General features: G+C 39.5%; 1 protein-coding gene across 1 annotated transcript in view; it reads right to left on the bottom strand.

Moving 5' to 3' along the window:
• Positions 1–26,021, bottom strand: part of SMC5 (structural maintenance of chromosomes 5) — a 3,018,525-nt gene that overhangs the window by 2,453,586 nt on the left and 538,918 nt on the right. The gene's annotated exons all lie outside the window — the stretch shown is intronic.

Here is a 26,021-nt window from a genome sequence, read left to right as displayed (position 1 = left end):
ATTGCTTCATTCACTGCAGAAATTATTAAGAAAATATATCAGTTTCAAAATAAAATATTTTTTTTAGGGAAGAATTGTGGAAGACTTATATGAAGTCTAGGACTGCACAACAAGCTAACCAGATAAAGACAGTGAATTAAATAAGTGATGTGGAGGAGCTAGAAAACCATACACAAGTCTTACTGAACCAAAATAACAGGGTACTATAAAATATGAAAGGCCTTGAGAACAGAGAAAAAAATAATAATGTTTGAGTTAAAGAAAATCTTTAAGGAAATTACTTAAACAGCTTCTTCACTACATGATTGCTCATATATTAAAACTTCAAGGACTCTTATGGTACTAAAAGAGCACACAGGTATACAAGAAAACCTACCTCATCAAAATCTAATTAAATTAATAAGGTCTACAATAGCAAAATTACTTTTTTTTTTAATTTCTCCAAATGTTTAGGGTTTCTAATACTGTGAAAGGAAGTGGAGCCCACTCCAAAGTCAGGGTAGTACTGAAGTTCATGTGTTTAACACTGCAAAAATCTGTGGGTGTATATCACCACATCAAATGGTGATGAGTTTGAACCTAAAAGTCCAAAAACCCTAAACAGCAAACTCACAGAACAGCGATTTTTTTTCCCCAGGGAAAAAAAAAATTGCTGCTCCATGAAAAAAAAAATCACAACTTTAAAACAAACTGAAGTGGGGGGCTGTGCCCCCCCCCCTCCATACTTAAATATACCAACTCCGAGATCGCACTACAGTGGAACAAACTGCAAAGCCCTGAAGATGGCCCACCGATTTTTTTCCCCTGGGAAAAAAATCGATGTTCAGTAACTTTGCAGTTTAGGGCTTTCAGACTTTTCGGTTCGAACAAATGGCGTTCTAACTTATCACCATTCGATATGGTGATATAGACCCAAAATCTTTCATCCTTCGGCAGTTCATATAGAGTTACATGCACTGGTAGCATATTTAAGTACAATCAAAATTTATTAGCCTTATTACTTTAGTTTCTGCCTGCATACCCTGTTATTTTATATTTACGTCTCGCAATATGCAGGACATTATAATCACTAGATGCAGAAATTTCAATGGTAGGTGTAGCTATTTCAATAATTAATGCTACCACTGTCTTTTTTTTTGTTTGACTATATCATCTGATTTTCTTGCTTCTACTTTGACTATTGGCACTGTGTGATACCATATCTTCTTGTTAGTAATTCTTTGTGCTTCATATTTCCAGTATCTCTACCCACAAGTTGTAGTGTTTACATAATTCATAAGATAACTGTGACCACATTATTGTTCCTTTCAGTATAGAGATCTTCAACCATGAGTATGCCACAAACAGCAAAATAATATGCAAACTACATCTTTTTAAATTTCTCCAAGTCTTTTGGGGTTCTAATACCATAACTGGAATGGATCCCATTCTTCTGTAGCATATCGCCTATTCCGAGGAGATCTCTGTCTAACATAGGTTCATAGTTCATAGGTTGGTACTAGGCTATCAGCCCTAGGGCCTATACAAGCCTAGCCATAACAATTCTCTGGCTATTTCTTCCCACACTATTTACTTCCCTGGACCCCTGTCTAGCAGGGTGACTGACGTGATCCCTGGGGTGAATTTCCTTTCTCCCATCCAATCGTCAAGGTTCCTTTTGAAGATGGCCAAAGAGGCACTCTGCTTGACATGTATGGGCACAATCTATTCCAGAGTCTGGGGAGTCTCTGGGTCAGGAACCTATCCCTCCAGCATGTTTTGTTTATTGTGATGACAAGGTTTAGATCCCTGGAGCGTGTGGCTCTGAGGGATTGGGATTTCTTTAAGTGTAGCATGTCCAACAGCTCTGGGTTTGACACGGCCTTGTACGTTAAGCGGAGATCGCCTCTGAGTAGACAATATGCGACAGAGTATAGCTGGAGTTTTTTAAGGCAGTCAGCGTACTGCTTTAGGCCTGTGATTCTTTTAGTGAGGTATTTCTGCGGCCTTTCCAATATAAAGCTGCGTTAAACCTTGAGCTGTTGGACATGCTATACCTAAAGAAATCCCAATCCCTCTGAGCTACACGCTCTACGGACCTAAACCTTGTCACCATAATAAACAGGACATGCTGGTGGGATAGATTCCTGTCCCAGAGACTTCCTATACTCTGGAACAAGATACCCATCTATGTCAAGCAAAGTTCCTCATTAGCGTAACAACGAACAAGAACACTATGAGAGACTACTTCGTAAAATAAACAGACGTTTAATGACTCCAAATTAATGTTAGCGCTTTCGGCTAAATCAAATATTTAGCCTTCCTCAGACAAACAGCAGAACAGGAAATGACATTTCTTAAAATATATGTATAGAACCAATTGAAATAAAGTGCATTTAGTAATTAGTTGTAACTAAGGTTACCTTAAAGTAGTATAATCCATTGCAAACATAAGCCTTGAATAAAGGTAAAGATAGAGTGCCTCTATAGGCATTGCAACGGAACAGCAAGTGATACTTTGTTGCAAGTAACTCCATTCATCAAAATATTTACACAGATGTTAAACTCTATAATTACTGGATTATTTAATCATACAACTTGCTTCATACTTATGTGATGTGTTAAAAATGTTATAAAAACAGTGAATGATAAACTAAAAATATTTGTGTATATTTTAAATTGTTACCAAAAATATTTCCACAATTTGGAACATTATTTCCACATTTAAACATTAAAAATACTGATTAGTTTTGCCCAGAATTCCTGTACAATAATCATAAAATAATACAATTTTACATTAGTGCATTCTGTTAGGGAATAATTGATGTTGGGTCCATTTCATATCCAAATGTGAGAGACCTTCCCTATATGTGTTATCTGTTATACGATAACCATTTTAATACACATTTTATTGATAGGTTGTCATTGATGCCAGGTAATAAATGTGCTCTAGTTCGTACCTGCCACATCAATTCATCTATCTCTAACCTAATTTGCCAGGGGCCACCCATTGGATCTGGCATTCTTTGTTGGAGTATAACAAAGTTGAAGGAATGCCCTGTATTGCTAATAATATGCTTAGCTAGGGCATTGTTCACATCCCTTCTGCTAATAGCATAAATGTGTTCGTGTATTCTGGTCTTGAATCTACGCTCTGTCTTGCCAATGTAGAAAGCTTCACATTGGCTACACAGAGCAGCATATACCACAGATTTTGATTCACAGTTGTAATGCTTGCTTATTTTATATGTCCTATCTTTAATGTTGAACTGAGTGCCCACTCTAATAAATTTGCATTCTGCACAGGCACCACATTTGTACATTCCTTTGGGCGCTGAGAAATGAACTTTTTGGTGCCCTTTCCAAAATAGCTTTAAGGTTTTGGCCTCTCCTGTATGTTATGTTGGGTTTTTCACCTAATGCTGTAGACAAAGTACTGTCATGATTAATTACGTCCCAATTCTTATACAGGATCTCCTAATTTTTCAAAATCTAGCGAGAAAGTGTGTAAAAAGACACATTATAATTAGTGTCCTTACTTCTATCTCTAGTTGGCAGACTAACCGAATTAGTGCCAATTCTTCTTCCCGAAAGTTTTGTTATTAAGAAGGGGAATAAAATGGCCTGACTTCCGCTTATTTACTACTTCCACTATGATGTTGTCAATCAAAGTAAGTGGATAGCCTCTTGCCAAGAACATATTTTTAGTTTCTTGCATTCATGTTGGAAATCCAGATCATCAGTAACCATACGTGGCGCCCTCACTAACTGACCTTTTACAACCGATCTGTTTTGGTAGTAGGGATGGCTACTGGAGAAATGCAAAAAACTATTAGAATATGTGGATTTTCTATGTATGTTACTTTTCAGTCTTTTGTTATTAACATCCTTTGTAAGAAGAATGTCTAAATAACTGATCTCACTTTCCTGTATGTTAAAAGTGAACTGTAAAAAGTTTGTCATGTTGGTCATTCGGTCTATAAAGTTAGGGATGTCCTCACTATTGCCTTTCCATAAACAGAAAATGTCATCCTGGTATCTGGTATACCAGGAGACATACTGTTTAAAAACCTCATCCTTAAATAGAAGTTCTTTTTCCCAATGTGACAGTACTGCATTGGCGAACGAACCCCCACATGGCGACCCCATTGCTACTCCGGAGGTTTGAAGGTAAAAATTGTTTTCAAAAAAGAAAAAGTTATTTACCAAAACCATCTCCAAGAGTGTTTCAGTCAAATAAATGGTGTTATTGTCAACATTCTTGGCAACCATAAATTCTCTCACCCAATTAAGGCCTATATCCTGTGGTCGTTGTTACGCTCTTTTGGTTCAACAGTTTTTTCGTTTGTGGTTTGGTGTTTGATATGGCGAGCGGAACCGGAGATACTTCCACGGCTTTAGGAACGCAGCGGAGCAGTCCTGAAAGGGTTGTGAACAGTTCCAGCAATAATTTGACCACTCTTGTGGAACTGCTTTTGGGCAGGGTTGATGCCCTAACACAAAAAGTTGACGCCATTACTGCGGCAGCTTCTAACCAGGATAATAGATCTTCTGGTTTGATTTCATCGCAGCAGAGTGACAACGATGATTTTTTCATTCCTAATGGGCAGCAATCACCCATTACAGCAACATCATCTACTATATTTACATCAACGGAACGGGTTATACAGACTTCGAATGAACAGCCCTGTCCTGTGATTACGCTATCTGGGGTACCAAATCCAGGTAACAATAACGCTAACTTTAATAATAACATTATCAATCAAAGGAACTGTAACCAGCAAGGAATACCAACAATGGCTGATTTTTTAATGAACAATAATTTTTTCAGCCAAGGGTTCAGTCAGCGTAATGAACCTAATGTAAACCACATGACTGACACAAATGTATTAGGGGATAAAATTGATGAATTTGACAATAAGTTATACAAATATAAAAAACTGCAATTGGAAGTCGCATATCTTACAGAATGTGTTAAACACAAGGTTGTCCCAAAAGGACTAAGACAATGGCGTTTTCCATCTGGGCTGGTGGAAAATTCTCTTTTTCACCAAGAGCTGTTGGCATTGTTTGATCGACAAGGGATCGAATTCCTACAGGCTCTCATTGCTTTTATTCTAAAGATATTGCGGTTCTTGCAGCTGATTTGGATGCCCTTGAAAAATACATTACTTCCAGTGATGATTTCTTGCGTTTTAAGTACGACTATTGTCGTATCTTTTCTAGCATTGAGGCTAGTATGGAGAAATTACTATTTAGTAAAAAGAAAAAATTAAGTCGAGATTTAACGGACTATGCGAATAAAACCGCTTATCCCAGGCCTCAAAATAAAACGCAGGTTATTCAAGGGGAAGTGCCCAATCAAACTGGACAAAATACGAATGTTATCCCAGTAGATAACACCAATAATGACAATAACCAAGAAGGTTTTACAACTCAACGGCAGGGCTATAGAAGGAGCCCAAGGCTGAATAATAACAACAGTACCAACGTTAATAACACCAATCAGCCAAACACCTCAGCAAATGGACTGAGGGATAACATCCAACCACAAGGCCAGTCTATGGTAGATTTTGACCAACAGGACAACCAGGATTTTCATCAGGCCAACAACACCCGAGCAACCAACCGTACGTGGGCCCAGACAGGGACCAATACGAGGAACAAGAAAAGAGGGGGAGGAGGAGATGATCCAGGTTCCCTCTTTTGGTTTGGAACCAAATATCCTGAAAAGTAGTAACAATGACTTTACAGTGTATAATTATACACTTATTGAAATCCATCAGGATATTGTCAACTTCTTTGCAAAAGATCTATCGTTTGTTCCGCGCAACATATGGACATAGGGAAAACACTGGTGGACCTAAAAGTTTTTGTTAGAAAACTTAACTTACATTCATTGTTGGTAACAACACAGAGTTACTGAACCCCCTTAGGGTATCTAGTACATATAATCCACCCCTCCATCCGAGCTTATTAGTGTTTGAGAAAATGTGTGAAACAGATTTGTGGGCAATTAAAATCGGATTATGTATAGTAACCAAAAGATCTTAACAATATGACCACACTGGAATGGGATTTTCTCCATTTATTAAGGGATTGTAGGATCCGTGTCATGAAACCGGATAAAGGGGTGGGGTGGTTTTAATGGACCACTTTAAATATGTGGAATACATGAAGAAGCATTTGGATACACCAGCTTATAAGGAAGTATCTCTGAATGAGATACATGGAGCCTACAGGAAGATTAATAACATACTATATGATTTACTTATGGAAGGTTTTATTATTCCAGAAACGTATAGATATTTGCAGATGCCATCCCCAGAATCTCAGCCTTCTTTGGAACACCAAAATTACATAAACAGCTTTACTCACCTCCGTTCAGGCCTATTGTTGATGGCAGGGGTTCGCCACTTACGCATGTGCAAGACTAGTTGATAGTATTATTAAACCTTTACTAGCACAGGAGGCACATATCTGTAAGGACTCTTGGTCCTTTCTGAAAAACATTGGCGAAATTGAATATACCCGGACATAGTTTACCTTACAATACATATAAAAGATCTGTATACAGTTATACCACAGGATATAGGCCTTAATTGGGTGAGAGAATTTATGGTTGCCAAGAATGTTGACAATAACACCATTTATTTGACTGAAACACTCTTGGAGATGGTTTTGGTAAATAACTTTTTCTTTTTTGAAAACAATTTTACCTTCAAACCTCCGGAGTAGCAATGGGGTCGCCATGTGGGGTTCGATCGCCAATGCAGTACTGTCACATTGGGAAAAAGAACTTCTATTTAAGGATGAGGTTTTTAAACAGTATGTCTCCTGGTATACCAGATACCAGGATGACATTTTCTGTTTATGGAAAGGCAATAGTGAGGACATCCCTAACTTTATAGAACGAATGACCAACATGACAAACTTTTACAGTTCACTTTTAACATACAGGAAAGTGAGATCAGTTATTTAGACATTCTTCTTACAAAGGATGTTAATAACAAAAGACTGAAAAGTAACATACATAGAAAATCCACATATTCTAATAGTTTTTTGCATTTCTCCAGTAGCCATCCCTACTACCAAAAAAGATCGGTTGTAAAAGGTCAGTTAGTGAGGGCGTCACGTATGGTTACTGATGATCTGGATTTCCAACATGAATGCAACAAACTAAAAAATATGTTCTTGGCAAGAGGCTATCCACTTACTTTGATTGACAACATCATAGTGGAAGTAGTAAATAAACGGAAGTCAGGCCATTTTATTCCCCTTCTTAATAACAAAACTTTCGGGGAAGAAGAATTGGCACTAATTCCGGTTAGTCTGCCAACTAGAGATAGAAGTAAGGACACTAATTATAATGTGTCTTTTTTACACACTTTCTCGCTAGATTTTCGAAAAATTAGGAGATCCTGTATAAGAATTGGGACGTAATTAATCATGACAGTACTTTGTCTACAGCATTAGGTGAAAAACCCAACATAACATACAGGAGAGGCCAAAACCTTAAAGCTATTTTGGAAAGGGCACCAAAAGTTCATTTCTCAGCCCCAAAGGAATGTACAAATGTGGTGCCTGTGCAGAATGCAAATTTATTAGAGTGGGCACTCAGTTCAACATTAAAGATAGGACATATAAAATAAGCAAGCATTACAACTGTGAATCAAAATCTGTGGTATATGCTGCTCTGTGTAGCCAATGTGAAGCTTTCTACATTGGCAAGACAGAGCGTAGATTCAAGACCAGAATACACGAACACATTTATGCTATTAGCAGAAGGGATGTGAACAATGCCCTAGCTAAGCATATTATTAGCAATACAGGGCATTCCTTCAACTTTGTTATACTCCAACAAAGAATGCCAGATCCAATGGGTGGCCCCTGGCAAATTAGGTTAGAGATAGATGAATTGATGTGGCAGGTACGAACTAGAGCACATTTATTACCTGGCATCAATGACAACCTATCAATAAAATGTGTATTAAAATGGTTATCGTATAACAGATAACACATATAGGGAAGGTCTCTCACATTTGGATATGAAATGGACCCAACATCAATTATTCCCTAACAGAATGCACTAATGTAAAATTGTATTATTTTATGATTATTGTACAGGAATTCTGGGCAAAACTAATCAGTATTTTTAATGTTTAAATGTGGAAATAATGTTCCAAATTGTGGAAATATTTTTGGTAACAATTTAAAATATACACAAATATTTTTAGTTTATCATTCACTGTTTTATAACATTTTTAACACATCACATAAGTATGAAGCAAGTTGTATGATTAAATAATCCAGTAATTATAGAGTTTAACATCTGTGTAAATATTTTGATGAATGGAGTTACTTGCAACAAAGTATCACTTGCTGTTCCGTTGCAATGCCTATAGAGGCACTCTATCTTTACCTTTATTCAAGGCTTATGTTTGCAATGGATTATACTACTTTAAGGTAACCTTAGTTACAACTAATTACTAAATGCACTTTATTTCAATTGGTTCTATACATATATTTTAAGAAATGTCATTTCCTGTTCTGCTGTTTGTCTGAGGAAGGCTAAATATTTGATTTAGCCGAAAGCGCTAACATTAATTTGGAGTCATTAAACGTCTGTTTATTTTACGAAGTAGTCTCTCATAGTGTTCTTGTTCGTTGTTACGCTCTTTTGGTTCAACAGTTTTTTCGTTTGTGGTTTAAAGTTCCTCATTAGCACTCTTCAAGAAAAATCTTGAAGAGTGGATGGGAAATAGGAAATACACCCCAGGGATCACTTTTATGGCTCTGCTCGACAGGGGCACAGGAAATTAACTTTCTTGGGTGGCATAAGCCAGGGAATCTTGCTGGCTAGGCTTATTTAGGCTCTTGGGCCAATAGCCTAGTACCTACCTATGAACATAAATCAAAGTATGATTAAAGTTAATGAAATTAGTAGTTTCAATCTTTGATATTAGCTAGATGTGCTCTTTGAAGCACTCGCAATGTGCCCAATAATGATGACGCCTGCAATTCATAGGTATGTACTAGGCTAACGGCCCTGGAGCCTATATAAGCCTAGCCCAAGAAGACTCCCTGGCAGCATGCCGCACAAAGTTAGTTCCCAGTGTCCCTGTCAAGCAAGGCCACTGAAGTGATCCCCGGGGTGAACTTTCTATTGCCCATTCACTCAGTGAAGTTTAGGTCCCTGGAGGGTGTGGCATGGAAGGACTGGGATTTCTTTAGGTGTAGCATATCTAGCAGCTCTGGGTCAGACATGGCTTTGTAGGTCAAGCAGAGATCATTACTAAGTAGGTGATAAAAGACAGAGTATAGCTGGAGTTTTTGGAGTCTGTCCGTATAGGGCATGTGTCTAAGGCCTAAGATCCTCTTAGTGAGGTATTTTTGTGGCCTCTCCAGCTGTAGGTATCTAGTGAGGCACATACCAAAAGAAGCCTTGTATTCTATAATAGGTCTAATGAAGGGTGAGTAGAGAGGATTATGACCTCTTTCTTCCTGGATGACAAACCTTTTGTAATGAGATGTGCCACACAGAACGACTTTGACTACAGTGGCAATGTGTTTATCAAAGCAGAGGTTGCTGTCAACTGTGTCTCCAGGTCTCTTATCACACCTTCGGTGTTTAGTGGACTACCACCTATGTGGTAGTTCATGGGCAACAAGTTTTTCCCAAAGGGAATGACAATGCACTTTTTGGCATTGAGCTTAAGGCCATGGTTCTGGCACCAGTCATTGGTGTCAGTGAGGCCTTTTTGTAGAATGTCTACATCAGATGGGGAATCAATAATGGCTCCCAGTTTGCAATCATCTGCAAACTTGGTCAGCCAGAGTTCTTTTGTGTTAGCTTGAACTTCAGATAAGTAGATGCCAAACAGGAGAGGACCTAGGATTGATCCCTGTGGGACACCACTTGTAAATGGTTGGTAGTCAGATTTGGAGTCCGCTACTTTCACAATGTGGGTTCTATCAGTGAGCCAGTTGGCAACCCATCTTATGACATAGGGGTTTATGCCTAGTTTAGTGAGTCTATCTATGATTCCTGAGTGAGGGCTGGTGTCAAAAGCCTTGGCAAGATCTAGGTAGGCTGTGTTAACTACCTTGTCCTCATCCACAGACTCAAAGAAGTCTATCAGCTTTAGCAGGCATGATCTATCTTTCACAAACCCAAACGGCGTCGGGTCCAGAATTTGGAGCTTCCCTATGTCCTTATTTATAAGGTCCATGATGATGCGCTCCACAGCCTTACATATCAGACTCGTCAGACTAATGGGGCGGTAGTTCCCAGGGACTGTAGTCGCTCCCCCTTTGTGGAGTGGGATGACTGTAGCAGTGCACCATTCGTTAGGAACAAAGCCTGAAATGAGGCTGTGACTGAAGAGGGTACTCAGGTGTGGTGCCAGTTCATTTTGTAATTTATGTGGAACACAGCCAGTGATATTATCAGGCCCATGGAAGCTGTATTCTTGGCTTTGGACAGTGCAGATTTTACCTGTATAGCTGTGATAATAAGGACTTGGCATTCCACAGGTATTGTGATAGGCCTTTTAGGGAGTGAAGGCGGTAAAGTTCACACTGAACCTGTCGGCCAATATTTTGGCAATATCAGTTGGTTCTGTATATGTATTGCCATTGTGCTCAAACTCAGAGCAGATCTGAGTACTGCCATGTAGATTCTTTGCATGGCTATAGAATGCCTTGTGGTTGTCTTTAGAATCTGCAGCAGTTCTGTTTTCATAGCTAGCTTTAGATGATTCGATGATGGATCTCAGTTTTTTGCTGAGGCTAACGAGGGAGTTCTTTCAGTGTTGGGAATTCACCCCTTTCTGCAACATTTTCTTCCTTCTGTTGTAGAGTTTTATGGTGAGGGACCACCAGATTGGCTTCCTTTTTTTGGAGGAGTGTGTCTTGGTTCTGTTTGGTATGGCCCATTCCACGCACTTGTGTATGTGCTCATACAGTGTATTTGTGTATGATTCAGCAGTCATGCACCTATTTTCCATTTGAATGGGTGTCATGGAGTTAGCCACCTCTGTTTTTAGCAGTCCAAAATTGGCTTTGGATAAGTTTTTTACGGTGGTTTCCTTGGGGGGGGGGGGTGAGGGTGGGATGTAGATATCCATGGTGATTAGCTTGTGGTCAGATCTGACCAGGGAGGAGTTGATTACTGGTGTAGAGCAGCAGACACCCATGTTAGTAACGACCAGGTCAAGGATGTCTCTACCCCTGGTGGGGGTAAGAATGAGTTGGTCCAGGGCATTGGAATTAATGAAGTCCAGAAAACGTTGAGCAAGTGTTGGTACAAGAGTAATTTTCCCAGTTAATGGAGGGGTAGTTTAAGTCTCCCAGTGCAAGGGTACTGGGTTGTACTCTAATATTTTCCAGTGTGTTTAGGAATGTGGAGTGGGAGTCTTGGGACATGGTGTGAGGATCTATAGCAGGCTACAACCTGGACTGCAGTTTTACCTAGTGTTAGTTGTATCTGAAGTATCTCTGATGCGTTATGCTGGGCTACTAGCCTGTAAGTGTGCATATCCTTTATGAATATGGAGACACCACCGCCTTTAGTGCTTCAGTCCAGGTTTAGGGTCCAAAAGGTGTGGTATGAATTATAGCCTGGTAGTGTTGGGCTGCTCTCCGGAGGCTTGAACCAGGTCTCAGTCACTGCACAGATGTCGATGTTCTCCATAACTCATTACATCCGAGTGACGCCTTCCAGGTGCATCTGCAGTTAACTCCTACTGCTCCTCTAGGCGTCAAATATTACTTATGCATATTTGCATTAATAATTCCAAAACCATGCTACATACAAGGTTTAAAAATATTTTATCTTGAAGCATACATGATGGCAAACACAACTGCATTGATATTTGACCTCTGTCAATGAGTATTTGTTAGAATTGTAAGGTGATAATTTAATTTTTAAAGGCTCAGGCCACATCCACTAGGAGTTAAAGGTACATACTCAAAATAGTTGCACTGGAATGAATGAGTGCTTCGAGCGAGTGCATTTTGAGATTTAGACTTCTAGCGTTGAGTAGCATAACCCTCAGATTTTGTTTGCTTGTAGCTGTTATGGCAGTAATTTTGTCTTCAGGACATTGCCTAAAAAAGGCACTATAGGGGTGGGCAAGAGTCTTGGCCAGTATCTGGAATCCCTGGGGTGACAGGTATAGGCCATCTCTGGCAAAGCATCGAGGTCTGTCGATTCTGTCATCCCAGGCAGACAGATACTGGATCCCCTTAGAATGACATCAGAAACTTAGCCAATTGTTGAAGTCGATCGTTTTCTGCTTGTACTGTGGTACCATTCTGGGTGATGTTAGGATGCTACTCAGAGCTAGGGTCATACCTGCCTGGGATACAAGATCCGAGAGCTCCTCTATGTCTCTTTACATGTAGTCCAGGGACGTAGGTCTCGGGTCATTCACACCAACGTAGATAATGACAGTGTCATATTTGTACCTGCTGTGGAGTGACCTAAGTGGGTGCATTATGTGGCGGATCCTGGCATCTGACAGGCAGCTGATCGTAACTTTCTTTTTATTCATCCTAGTGAGTGGGACTTCAGTGTGCCTTACTATTGAGTCACCTATGACTAGTGTATTGGGCAAGTTGTTTGCCTTATGGGCTTTGGTAATTTATGACTCTGTCTCTCTCTGCATTCAAAACACTGTAGTCAATGGATGTAGCCATTTCAATGATCAATGCTGCTCATACCTTTCAACGTCCAGATTTTGCTTCATATTTTTGGTCTTTCCCCTAATAAAATTTGCAGTTTCCTGGCAAATTGAGGTTTGAAGTTACTAGATAATAGTAAATGATGACAGATATTTGAGTTTCAGACTTCATGTCCTTCAGGAAATACAAAATTCAAAACTTGGTATTCTAACAACATTCTAAGTTTACAGGAGCAATTTTTAAAATTTGTCCCTATTTCTAAACCTTTGTCCCCCTATTACATTTCTTGAGTTGACAGTTTGAGAGGTATGATGCTACTTTTTTCTTCTTTCATAGACTACTATACCTGGTTTTGTCACATCTATTCCCTTATGGAAAAGCAACTGATACTAAGAACTCACCAACAAAAATTAAAAATGTACTATCAGATTTAATGACTATGCCATCAATATTGCTAGATAACAGAAGCGTGCGTTTGTCTCTAGTCAAATTACTTAACTAGAATGACATTAAAGCCCACATATTATACCCAACAATAAAATTGTTTATTTTTAGTGGTACAGACAGTTTCTTCCAAAGAGTTAAAAAAAAAAAAACAATCTACTTAGTACAGATTAATCTTATTTCAAGTAGTGAAAGCATAGAATATATACTCTTCCCTAAAAATGACCGTAAGAGGAAAATTAACCCTTCTATCAAGAAAATTAAAGGCTACTGTATCTGCAGCTGCACAAATGGGAAGAAAAAAAAATCTTAACTTGCTGCTTTTTAAATAGAAGAAAGGACTTTCATACAAGTTAATAAGAGAAATAAGCAACTCCAAGTATATGCAAGTAAAATAAGCGACAACAGGTAGCAGCAAAACAATACAATACTCATAAGGCGAGCCATATTTATCTTTCTAAATTGGAAAATGTTTGAAGAATGACAAAACTTTTAGCTTAAATTTTGTTTATATTAACACCTTGAGAAATATCAGAGAGAGAAAAATATCAAAGGAGCTTTCAAATTGTGTGCATATGCAAACATTAATAGTCACAACTTTACCAACTCATTTACTTAAAAGTTAAACCTCTGCTACATTTTCCTCAGGCATACAAAATTAAGAAAATATAAATTTAAAATGCTAGATTAACCTTACTGTATAAAAACATGAGTAATACAAGAAAGAAATCATTGCATCTCTAACAAAGCTAGTTTCAGATAAATTTGCAAAACAAATACAGCTGTGAAGGTGTACACAGTGAAATGAAGATTTTTTTCCCCACAACAATATAGAAGACCGTCTAGACTGGAAAGCAAAAATTGTGTTTTGAATGAGGATTAATGCAGGAAAGACTAGCGAGGTATCTTATTTGTGTATTTTGAGTCTGTACAGGCAGATGTTTGAGCAAGTCAAATTGTTTGTTTGGGAGACAAGATTGCAAATTAGATTTTTGCTTCTTAGAAAACATACATATTAACGTACACACTTTTTTAAAAAAAATTCTTTAACATGAAGGCTGAGGAGTATGGTGCACTATGGCACAGTGACAGTGCACAGTACTGCAGTGCATGTGCAATCGTGTCTCTCACTTTGCAACAACACAGAATAATTTTAACAGTAGCAGATGAGAAATTTTAAAAAAGTGCAAATGGTTATTTACATGGGGCTCACTGGTTACATGCAGGTTCATTATACCATTTAAAAACATTTTCTAAATTGGGACTAATACAAGGAGGAAGAAAAAAGTAGCCTCTCGCGCTTTTTTTGGGGGGGATTCATATAAGCTAATTGGGTCACAGACTGGATTAGAAAAAAGAAGTTATGTCCTTACCATAACGTTCCATGTGAGTTGTTCATCTCGCCTTTTTGTTCTTACATGTGGGTCGGAGCCGATCCCTCGGCTCCGAATCGGTCGCTTTTCAAGCTCAGACTCTGAGAAGCTCGAGACCTAGTGTATATCCCATGATGCTCTACTGTGAATCCCCAGATCTAGTATGCTGCAACCAAGACAGCCTACAGACAGAAGAAGACTATAGTGTCTACCTACTTAGGTAACTATAAAAGGTAGAAGGAAACAAGAAGGAAAGGGAATGTTTAATACAGACTGACAACTCAACCAATCCACCAAGGCAACCATCTTACTCGACTGGAGGGGGAATGTGGGCGGGAATGTAAGAACAAAAAGGCGAGATGAACAGCTCACATGGAACGTTATGTTAAGGACATAACTTCTTCATGTGAAGTTGTTCTATCTCACTGTTTTGTTCTTACACGTGGGTAGCATCCCAAGCACCCTGATCCTGGGTGGCTCACAGGAGAACATTGCTGAGCACAGTGGAACCAAAGGTAGCCCTGTCCCTGGAGGTCCTATCCACTTTGTAATGAGTGATAAACGTGTGAGGTTTTGATCATGTGGCAGTTGCACAGATGGTATCTAAAGGCAAGCGAGCTGCATGAGCTAATGACATAGAAACAGCTCGTGTAGAATGGGCTTAGATATTAGTTTCTAGTGGTTGATTAGTAGAGGCGTAAATGGATCTGATGCAGTCAGAGAGCCACTTAGACAATGTGATTTTTGATACTGCGAAACCTTTCTTATTCTCTGCATAAGAGACGAAGAGTTGATCCGATTGTCTGAAATCCTTAGTTCTATCCAGATAGAACCTCAGTTGTCTATGTACATCAAGCTTGTGTAACATATATTCCAGTTTGTTGCTATGGTGTTTGAAGAAGGTTGGAAGCTCAATGGACTGATTTAAGTTCGTTTCTGAAGAGATCTTGGGAAGAAAGGTAGGATTAGTCCTGAGGGATACCCTATCAGGGTGAAAAATCAAATATGGGGTTTTGGAGGACAAGGCTTGAAGTTCAGAGACCCTACGTGCAGATGTAATGGCTACCAGAAATAAAGTTTTCCAAGACAAAAACTTTAAATGACAAGATGAAGCAGGTTTGAAGAGGGTGAGCATCAGCTGGGATAAAACCAGATTCAAATTCCAGGGGTAGACAAAATGCCTAATAGGTGGTCTGAGATGGTGGGTTCCTTTTAAGAATGCTTTACATAGTCTATGCGACATGATGTTAGAGCCGTTAAAGCCTACATGGAAGTTGGAAATAGCAGCCAATTGAACTCTAATGGTGGCAGCTGCCACGCCATCATGGAACAAGGAAGACAAGAACTCTAAGATGGTATGAATAGGTGCTACATAAGGGTCAATGTCATGTTGAGAAGCCAAGTGAACAAATCGTTTCCATTTGCTATTGTACAGTTTCCTGTTAGATAGTTTATAAGAGGAAACTATAATATGTTGGACCGCTGAAGACAAATCTTGAGACCTGGCTAATGTGGGAATTGGAGCAGCCAAGCTGTCAGTTTTAGGGAAGTGAGGAAGGAATGGAGAACTCCCGATGAATGAGTCAGAAGATCCAGCACTGGGTCCAGGATCCATGGTTCTTCCACTTGATACTTCCGCAGGAAGGGGAACCAAATCTGTCGAGGCCAAGACAGGGCTATCAAAATCACAGTCCTTCCCAGACTTTTGGCTTTCTGCATGAATTTGGGAATTAGAGGTATTGGCGGAAAGGCATATAGGAGGCCCTGGGGCCAATCGTGTACGAGCATGTCCCTCGGTTCGTTCCCCGGTGGGGGATAAAGGGCAAAGTAGCTGCTGCATTTAGCATTCATCGGAGATGCAAATAGGTCGCAGCAAAGCTGGCCCCATCTGCGGAAAATGTTTTCCGTCACCTGTTGTTTGAGAAACCACTAGTGAGGCAACAGCATGGCTCTGCTTAGTTTGTCCGCTATCACGTTGGATGACCCCAGGATGTGCGTTATCAGAAAGCATCTGGTGGATACAGACCATTGCCAAATTCTTAGGGCCTCCCAGCATAAGGGATACGATCTGGTTCCCCCTTGCTTTTTGATGTACCAGACTACCGACATGTTGTCCGTCTGGATAGCAATTGTGCCTGGAGGGAGAGAGTCGTGAAAGTGTTGCAACGCCAGGAACACTGCTCTCAGCTCTAGGACATTTATATGCAAATGTGTTTCCATGATTGACCAAGTGCCCTGGACAGTCTTTCCCTGAAATAGCCCCCCCCCCATCAGGGAAGCATCCGTGGTCACTGTGGCTGTGGGTTGGGGAAAAACAAGGGGGCGTCTGATTATCACTTGGTCGCTGTCCAACCATCAATTGAGATCCTTCTTGCAAAGATTTGTTAACCGGATCTTGTGAGATATGAGCAGTTGTTTGTAAGACCATTGTGCGAAGAATAGCCACTGGAGTATTCGCATGCGGCCTAACGGAACTGCTATCAGTGTAGCTGCCATTGTGCCTAAAAGCTGTAGTATTTGGGATGCAGGAGCTTTGTTCCGGACTAACAGACTGAATAATTGATTTTTTAGAGTTACGATTCTTGATTGGGGCAACCTGATCCTTGCACTGACGGTATCCAGTTCTGCCCCTATAAATGTAATATGCTGCGAGGGCGATAACGCAGATTTTTCAAAGTTTAGGGTTATGCCCAACTGGGAACAAAGGTTTATGGTGTAGTCTCTTGCTTGGATTAGTTGATGCCTGGAGGCGGCAGTGAGGAGCCAGTCGTCCAGATTTGGAAACACCAGGAATCCCAACAGTCTCAGGTGAGCCATGACCACTGCCATACATTTGGTGAACACCCTGGGTGCTGTGGTGAGACCAAAGGGCAGGGCTCTGAATTGGTAATGACTGGCCCCCAGTCGGAAACGCAGGTGATCTCTGAATGATCTGTCCATTTTGATGTAGTAGTAAGCATTCTTGAGATCTATAGAGCACATCCAATCGCCCATTGCTAAGAACGGGAGAATCGACTGCAGCGTGACCATCTGGAACTTTTCCTTCTTGACGAAGGTGTTGAGTTTGCTGAGGTCTAGTATGGGCCCTCCAGTCCCTGTTTTCTTTGGAACTAAAAAGAACCTTGAGTAAGTTCTGGATTCTATTTGGTCTGCCGGGACTGGCTGGATGACTTTTGTCTAGCAGATTTTGGATTTCTATGGCTGCTAGTTTTCTCAGACTGGGTGGAACGTCTGGGATCCTTGTACATACGGGTGGGGGCTTTGTAAAGGGAATGTAGTAACCTCTGGCAATGATGCTTTTTACCCAAGAATCCGTTGTAATGTTTCCAGGAGTTTGGGAATAAAGCCAAGCGACCCCTGACTGCCTCCAGAGTAGGACAGCCGGGCTTCCTTTCAGGAACGCTGATAGGGCTTACCAGAGAACTGATTCCTGTCGCCCTGGTTTTGCAGACCGCCTCTGCAGTTTAGACGGCGTCTTCCATTTTTGCCCCCTCCTCTGCCTCTAGAGGGCGAATCAGTAGGTGTGCTTTGGAAAGCTCCTTGGGGTTTTCGGAACCACATTTTCCCACTTCGCTGCCCTTTGGGGTACGGTCTAGTTGGAGTGGAAAAACGGACTCCTACAGCAGACAGAGTCTTTCCTTCTTGTTCACACCTAGTAAGTGTCTTCTTAACTTTGGGTCTGAACAAGGCGGACCCATCGAATGGGGTATTGACAAAGGAAGACTTAAAGGCTTTCACAAAGGAGCAAAGGCGCATCCAGGACCGTCTCTGAAGAGCTATCGCTGAGCCTGCCGCCCTACTCGATCCATCGGCAGCATAAGAAATGAGTCGCATGGATGAGATTACTATTGAATTAAGGGTGTTGAGTTGTGCAGTCACATTCTCAGAGACTGCATCAGCTGTGTTACCCAGGAGAGCATCTCCCAGCTCTTTTAGGAGATCTCGTTGAAAGCAGGTCAAGTGTGTCAGGTAGTTGAGCGAGCTCATGGAAAATGCGCAGAACTAAATATGCATTTCCCATATCTGTCCATCATCCTAGAATCCCTATTAGGAGGATGGACAGCAGAAGAGGTTTCCGACATCTCTTTCTTGGTGGCCGCCGTCACCACCATGGCATCAACTGGGACTCCCTTTGTAAGAAAGGCCTTGTCAGTAGGGGAAATAATAAACTTGTTGGGCCTCCGAGTGACCAGTTCCACTGAGTCAGGGGACTCTTACGCCCTTCGAGCAACCAGCTCCATCATTTCATCGATGGGCGGAGTAACCCAGGAGGTGGATGGTTGAGATCCAAAGGCCTTCAGGAGGACCGACTCGTCCTCAGAAGGGGCAAGGGACTGTCAATCACCCCTCTGCCTTCAGATTTCCAATATGTCTGCAAATGAGACATCCTCTGAGGGGGATCGTGGGGACCCTTCTGATTACTCCAAGTCGGTATCCGATGTCAGGGATTCCTGTGGGGAATCCAAGTGCCTCCTCTTACACAATCTCTTCCTAAGTACTTCATTGATGGGAGCGTCCGGTGAAGTCCCTAGAGAGGAGGGGCCACCCAATGAGGATACCTGAGGCCCTGGATCTCGACGCTTGGTGAGGATCTGTGGGGAAGAGGTAGAACGAGGCACCTTAGAGGGAGGGGAAGACAGATCCAAGGAGGTAGTGGTCTTGGCAGACATGACCTTCCTCATGGCATCGAAGGCACCAGAATTCCGGTCCGAGAAGTCAGTCTGCTCCGAAGAGACCAGCAGCTCTCCCCGGGCTGAGACCCCCCGCTCCAATCCAGAGGACGGAGCCGAGGCCACCTGCACCGAAGCCCCGAGTGGAAGGGTCGGAACAGAGATATCGGTTCGACTCTCCACCCCGGAGCCAGCGAAGGACTGTCGGCCCAGAGATTCCCCAGTTGGGATCAAGGTCAATGGAGCTGAGGGAGGTGGATCGAATCTCGGCTCCGAGGGCTCTACCAACATTGGTTCTGTCTGCCCCGGCTCCGAACGCTTAACTGGCTTCGGAGGAGGAGGTGGAGAAGTTATGGCAGGGGTTTCAGGCTTCGAAGCAGACAGCATTTTGGCCAGGGCCAGGTTCTCTAAAAGCCACTTAACCACTCGGTCCAGATCCACATCGGAAAGCCTCGAAGAATGCGTCGAAGGATGGGTCGAAGGAGCCGAAGATGGAATCTAATGAAGAATTGGAGACTGAGGAGTTTCCAATATCGGTTCCACAACTGGGCTCTGAGGTAAAGGCTCGATACACTGCTCCAAGGGCTGTGGAGCCGATGCACGAACTATACCGGAGGAACTCGGAGCCAATGACTTGGGCTCCGAGGATCCCTTGGTAGACTTCAACCCCTTCAAAGCCTTGGAAGAGAGGTCAGCCTTGTCTAAAGTAGCCTGAAAATCAGGCTTCAGGAGTCCTCTATCTACCAGTTTCCTCCGCTTTTCCAAGAGAACCCTGGCGCTAAAGGAATGGCAGCTAGAGCACACCTCTTGTAGGTGTACAGAACCCAAACAGTACATGCAGGTAGAGTGGTTGTCTGTAACATACATTTTTTGACAGCACTCACACCTTTTAAACCCTGACTTTTGTTTTTCTGACATCTTAAATAATTCAGGTCCCTGAATTTTGTCTATTATAACAACAAGTAGTAACAACTAAGTTCCTAGAATATATGTGTGTGTGTGTATATATATATATATATATATATATATATATATATATATATATATATATATATATATATATATATATGTATATATATATATATATATATATATATATATATATATATATATATATATATATATATATATATATATATCTAAACACACTAATATCTAATTAGACCACCACACTAGATATATTTATAACACTATCTAATAAGACTACCACACTAGACATATTATAAACACACACACACAACAGCTGATAGAGCCCTGTCACGCCCAAGAAAAGAAGGCCTAAAGCCTTGAAACAAAAACTATTTAGAAAGTCCTAGCAAGTTAAGCTAAGAAGCAAAAACCTTAATACTATAATAATCATGAGACAACTAAGTATATATATAACACTAATGTATAGATAAGAAATCCTATTAATATAGAAAATTTTAATCACTGGCCCGAGCTTCCTCTGACGAGCTGTTGATCCTTTGCAGCGGCAAACTAGATCTGGGGATTCACAGTAGAGTATCATGGGATATACACTAGGTCTCGAGCTTCTCAGAGTCTGAGCTTGAAAAGCGGCCGATTCAGAGCCGAGGGATCGGCTCAGACCCACGTACAAGAACAAAACGGCGAGATAGAACAACTTCTCATAAAGTGTCTTGCTTGCCTTAGAAAGTGAGGATTTTTTTAATGACAGATTCCCTCTTACAAGCTTACCAAGATATGTGTTGTGCTTTTACAATAATGCAGAGCACGCACAGTTCTCTCTCTCATTTAGTACCACCACTATGGGTAATTGTGTTAAGATGAGCATATGAGATTTATTTGACTAAAAAGGGAGAAGGACAAAATAAAGAGTATAATAAATACAAAAAGGAATTAAGTGTTTGCAACCTATATGGAAAAGTGCTGGTTTAAAATACCTAATGTTTTGATAGGACAAAGTTATGGAACTGTTTCAGTTTTTGCTGTGGAACAGTTTTCAAAATGGCTAATTGCTGTTTCGACAGGTTCCATACTGACTACTAGAAAGAGAACTACTGAAGGAACTTTAAGTCAAAAAAAGTTTGTTTGTTAGTACAGATCTATGTAGAAAATGCTGCTTTATCTTGGTTAAAAAATGGTGGTTACATATTCTGAATGGGTGCTACAGACCTTAGCATCTACTTGAGCAAACATTTTGTACTAAATAAACATCCTACTGATACAAAAAACAGTGAAGCAAAATTAAAGATAGCAACTTAGCTCATTAATCTAGATGAATGAGTGAATGAATAAAGAAATTCAGTTTCAACGTATGTATTTTCATTAGAAAATTATCACTTCTGATGCACAAGAAATGGGAGTATCCTCTTTTAAGAATATATATGCACACACATATATAAATATATTTCAGACAGGTAACTTTTTAACAGTAACTAGTGGAGATAGATGGCAGTTTTGATATAATAGGTCCTGATTAAATTTAGTTTTACAATAGTAATAACATGTCATCCATATAAAATATTTTGTTTACAACTTTAAGAAACTGGGAAAGCAGTATGCCATAACCATTAATATCATACATTTCAAAAATTTAAATTTTAACTGAAGTACTTCATGCGGTTTCTTCTTTTGCCATCAAGCATAAGGGAAAAATTAATGCATATGCCTTACAATTTGATTAATGAAATGTTACAGTAGTTTAAAAAGTATACAGTATGCAGTTTTTTTTTTAAACTATGATAAAGGCATACAGTATAACCACACATAGTATTGTTAATATAATTCCAAACTGACACTGCTGTATAAAGATGTTACATGGCTAGGGAACAAACACTTGAGCAATACAGCTAGCTGAAGGACGGTAATACCTATAAATACACAAAATACAATTTAAAATCTGTTGCCTATTCCCAAGATATGCTGTTGGTGTAATATGATAAATGTGAACTGTATATTTAATTAGGGAAATAAGAACTTCACAATACGTATTACAATGCAACAAAAGATACACATTTATAGTAATTTAAAATTGCTATTACTGGGGGCATTCATAAAAGTTACCAAGTAGTGTACACTTTGTGTAACCTTTCCAAATTCAAGAATTGCCCTACCACAATGCTTCTGCCATCTATTCACTCAGAATAGTTACAGTGTACACATTATATCTAACTCGCCTTAATGTTAGCAAATTGTAGAAAAAAAACATTTTTACTTTGCTAATAAGGAAGTATTTTAGCTAATACAGTAGAAAGTTTGCTTAAACAAAATAAAAGAAAAAATACAGAAGTGTTGGAAACTAAGCAAATATTTATAACAGATGACTGCAAATAATTTATGAAAATGAATAAATATGATTATACAAAAAAGGTCAACACTACAAAACAGTACTACATGAGCGAACAGGACTACATGTTTAACATAATACACAAAGTTGGGAGTTGTATGATATCACAGCAAATAAGGATCACTTTCAAGACAGTACAAATATACAAATATATTGTACAATGATGTTTGACTTGCATATTGCATTATAATTCTTTTATTTGTTGATTTACTGAAAAAGTAACTTGTCAGTTTGAGGCATGCTATACTGACAAAATGGGTAATGTATCGGTTTACATCACTATGTGACAAAAAAGTTACATTTCTATACAATAAATATTGAAATATATGAAATTTGGAAAAGGGAGATGGAAGGATAATACATTAAGAATGTCACTGTCTGCTTGGATTAATTGTTCTTGCTGGTATGATTGTGTAATATGACCATATTCTTTTGAATTTTAAACTAATTTTAGGAATGCATTAAAAGTGAAATTAAGGTATGGAATTGAAACATAAGTTAATTCATAAAATTAAGGCATGGAATTGAAACATAAGCCAATTCAGAAGACAGATTGGAAAAAAGGAGACAGATTAAAACAATACACCTTTTAACTTGTATCTAGATAATTACAGAAAAGCATCAGATATTTATGCACTGTAAATACTAGTATACTTAAATATAATGGCTGGTGAAATCTATACTTCCCCCTCACTCCCCTCCCATTTTTATCCTGTTTTTCCTGTTTTTTTTAATTAACTTTGTTTATTTACAGTTTAAAAGAAAAAGACAAAGATAATTACACAGTACACATATGAACAAATGGATCAATTTGGTATTCAAATTAGAGCTTCACAAATGGCAGAAGGAATAAAAGGAAGAAGAGGAAATTAAACAAGACTGGAATAGAGGAAAGGAAATGGGGAAAGCCTGAGAAGGGAAGCAGAAAGAAGAGGTATACAAACACAACAATGATGATGGGTTAAATGTTCCAAGAAATACACCCTAACAAATAATTACTGACATAATATACCATATTAAATTGCTAGATATTCAAAGTTGTAAGACAGGCTGACATAATATGGGTTCAGTTATCAGTAACATGCATAAGTACTAAATATTTGCTTATATAAACCATAACGAATGAGGAAAAAAAACTTATGTTCTTACCATAACATTCCATCTGTGTCGCTGATCTTTATTCATTCATGATGGATGGGTCTCTGTTCCATCCTAAGAACCGACTCTACCACTACAACAAGCTCATGCCAGCCAAAAAAACTCTCGAGCTAAGGTTACCCATAGTGCTCCTTCTCCTCATCTCGCCAGATCGAGTTTGCCCATAAGGAAAGGAAAGTGGAGGCTTTGTCTGAGCAAATGCCCCATCATGTGACCAGGACCAAACCTGTACCTCCAGGAGTCTTTCAGAGGGGGTAGGAGGGTGGGATGTCATGAATGAATGAAGATCAACAACACAGATTGAATGTTATGGTAAGAACATAACTTCTTTATCGGATGTTGTTAATCTTAATTCATTCATGACAGATGGGACAGAGTCCCTAGCTCCTTTATGTCCTGGGAGTCTCTATACGGAAAGATGTTCCTGAGCACCACTGAGACAAAGGATACTCTCCCCCTGGAGACCAAGTCCAATTTGTAATGAGTGATAAAGGTTGAGTGGTAGCCCAAATGGCTGCTGCACAAATGTCATCCATAGAAGCTCTGGAATGAAAGGCCACCAAAGTAGCAACTGGTCTGGTTGAATGCACCTTGATTTTAGTTGTTAAACGCAGTTTGTTCTGATAGACAAAAGAGATGCAGTCTCTCAACCATTTTGCTAATGTGACTTTTGAAACAGATTTTCACAACTTGGACCCTGAAAAGGACAGGAATAAATGGTCAGATTTATGGAAAGATTTAGTTCCCTCTAAGTAGAAATGTAATCGTCTATGTACATCCAATAAATGCAAACAATATTCTCCTTTATTAGAAAAGTTTGGGAAGAAAACTTGGCAGGTCAATTGATTAATATTTAACTCTGACACAACCTTGGGTAGAAAGGAGGGGTTAGTCTGAAGAGATACTCTCTCTCTGTGGAAAACTATGTAAGGACGTTTTACAAACAAGGCCTGTAACTCAAATTCTTCTTGCCAAGGTCATGGCTACCAAGAATAAAGTCTTCCAAGACAAGAATTTTATATCGCAAGTGGCAGCAGGCTCAAAGGGATGACAAGTCAAAGTCTGTAGGACCAGCATCAAATTCCAAGGTACAATGGGTTATTTAAAGGGCAGTTTTACATGTACGACTCCTTTCAAAAAAAGTTTTACAGAGATCGTGAGATATTAAAGAAGAATCTTGGAAACCATTATGGAAGTTTGAAATAGCTGCTAAATGGATCTGGATAGTAGAAGCTGATGCTCCTGAATGGAATAAGGTTGATAAATAACACCAAATTAATCGGAGATGAAAAGGGGTCCAGTCATACCTCTCAACCTGCAATCATCAAAAATATGGACAAGGTCCATGAAAAATAGGTACAAATCTGTACGCTGATTAATGTCAAATCTGCATACATAATTACATAGCCCCAACCACTTCAATGGAATTGTGGGATAACTTTCAAATGCAAACTGACAAACAGACAACCAAAATATGGCATTAGAGACCCCCTGCAACCATTCCAATGTCCCATCACCTGGCTATGTCACCCCATTTACCAACTGCATACTGCTTTACTTCTACAATGATTATTTGGATTTTATTTTTACTTTTAATAGCACAATGCATAAACACAAATAGGTATCTGCTAAACAAAGGAATACTGTCTCACAATGAAAAAGTCTGAAATTCAAATGCCTATCATTATTTATTGAATTCAATCATTCAGTGCTTTGCAACAAATATCCTTAAAACCACAGATTTAACGAGGAACACAACAAAAATATGAGGAATAAATTCACAAGTGGTGGTGGCTAGGGACTTTAAGCTCTTTTTACCTTGTACTCAAGGTACAGGGTTTGAGCCTTTCTAGCCACCACCTCCATTCAATGGGGGCATTTACACACACGCACATTAAGCAAGTATACAAAGGCTCCATTTGCTATGAACACTATGGAATAACAGATATTTTTTTCCTTTCAACAAAAATATTTTAAAGAACAAGAAACTAAGAATATAATAGGCAATTTTACACTATAATAAACATTTTAAACAGAAGGCAATGATAAAAACTAAGGAGTTATTCCATACTGCAACCTTTTTAAACAAATACGCTGCACCACTATGTTGATTAATTACCAGGCATATGACATGGAAGTCAATGCTAGATCAATACATGGCTGTTCTACATTTACTGTTAATCACTGCAATACAGGTAGATAAAATTAGATCTTGAAAAAACAGAATTCAACCTCTTCAGAATTTCATCACTGAGAAACGAAGTTAACATATGCAAAGCTAGAGATAAAGCTAGCTAGTCTTACGGGTACGATGGTTGTCAGCCCATCTTTACAAATAAAATAGAAAACAATCTGTTGATGTAATTGATTATCAAGGGCATGTAATTCAAACCCTGGACG

This window comes from Protopterus annectens, chromosome 2.part2, assembly GCF_019279795.1.
Source record: "Protopterus annectens isolate FY-2018-M chromosome 2.part2, PAN1.0, whole genome shotgun sequence".
NCBI lineage: Eukaryota > Metazoa > Chordata > Ceratodontiformes > Protopteridae > Protopterus > Protopterus annectens.
This window is presented reverse-complemented; position numbering and strand designations above follow the sequence as displayed.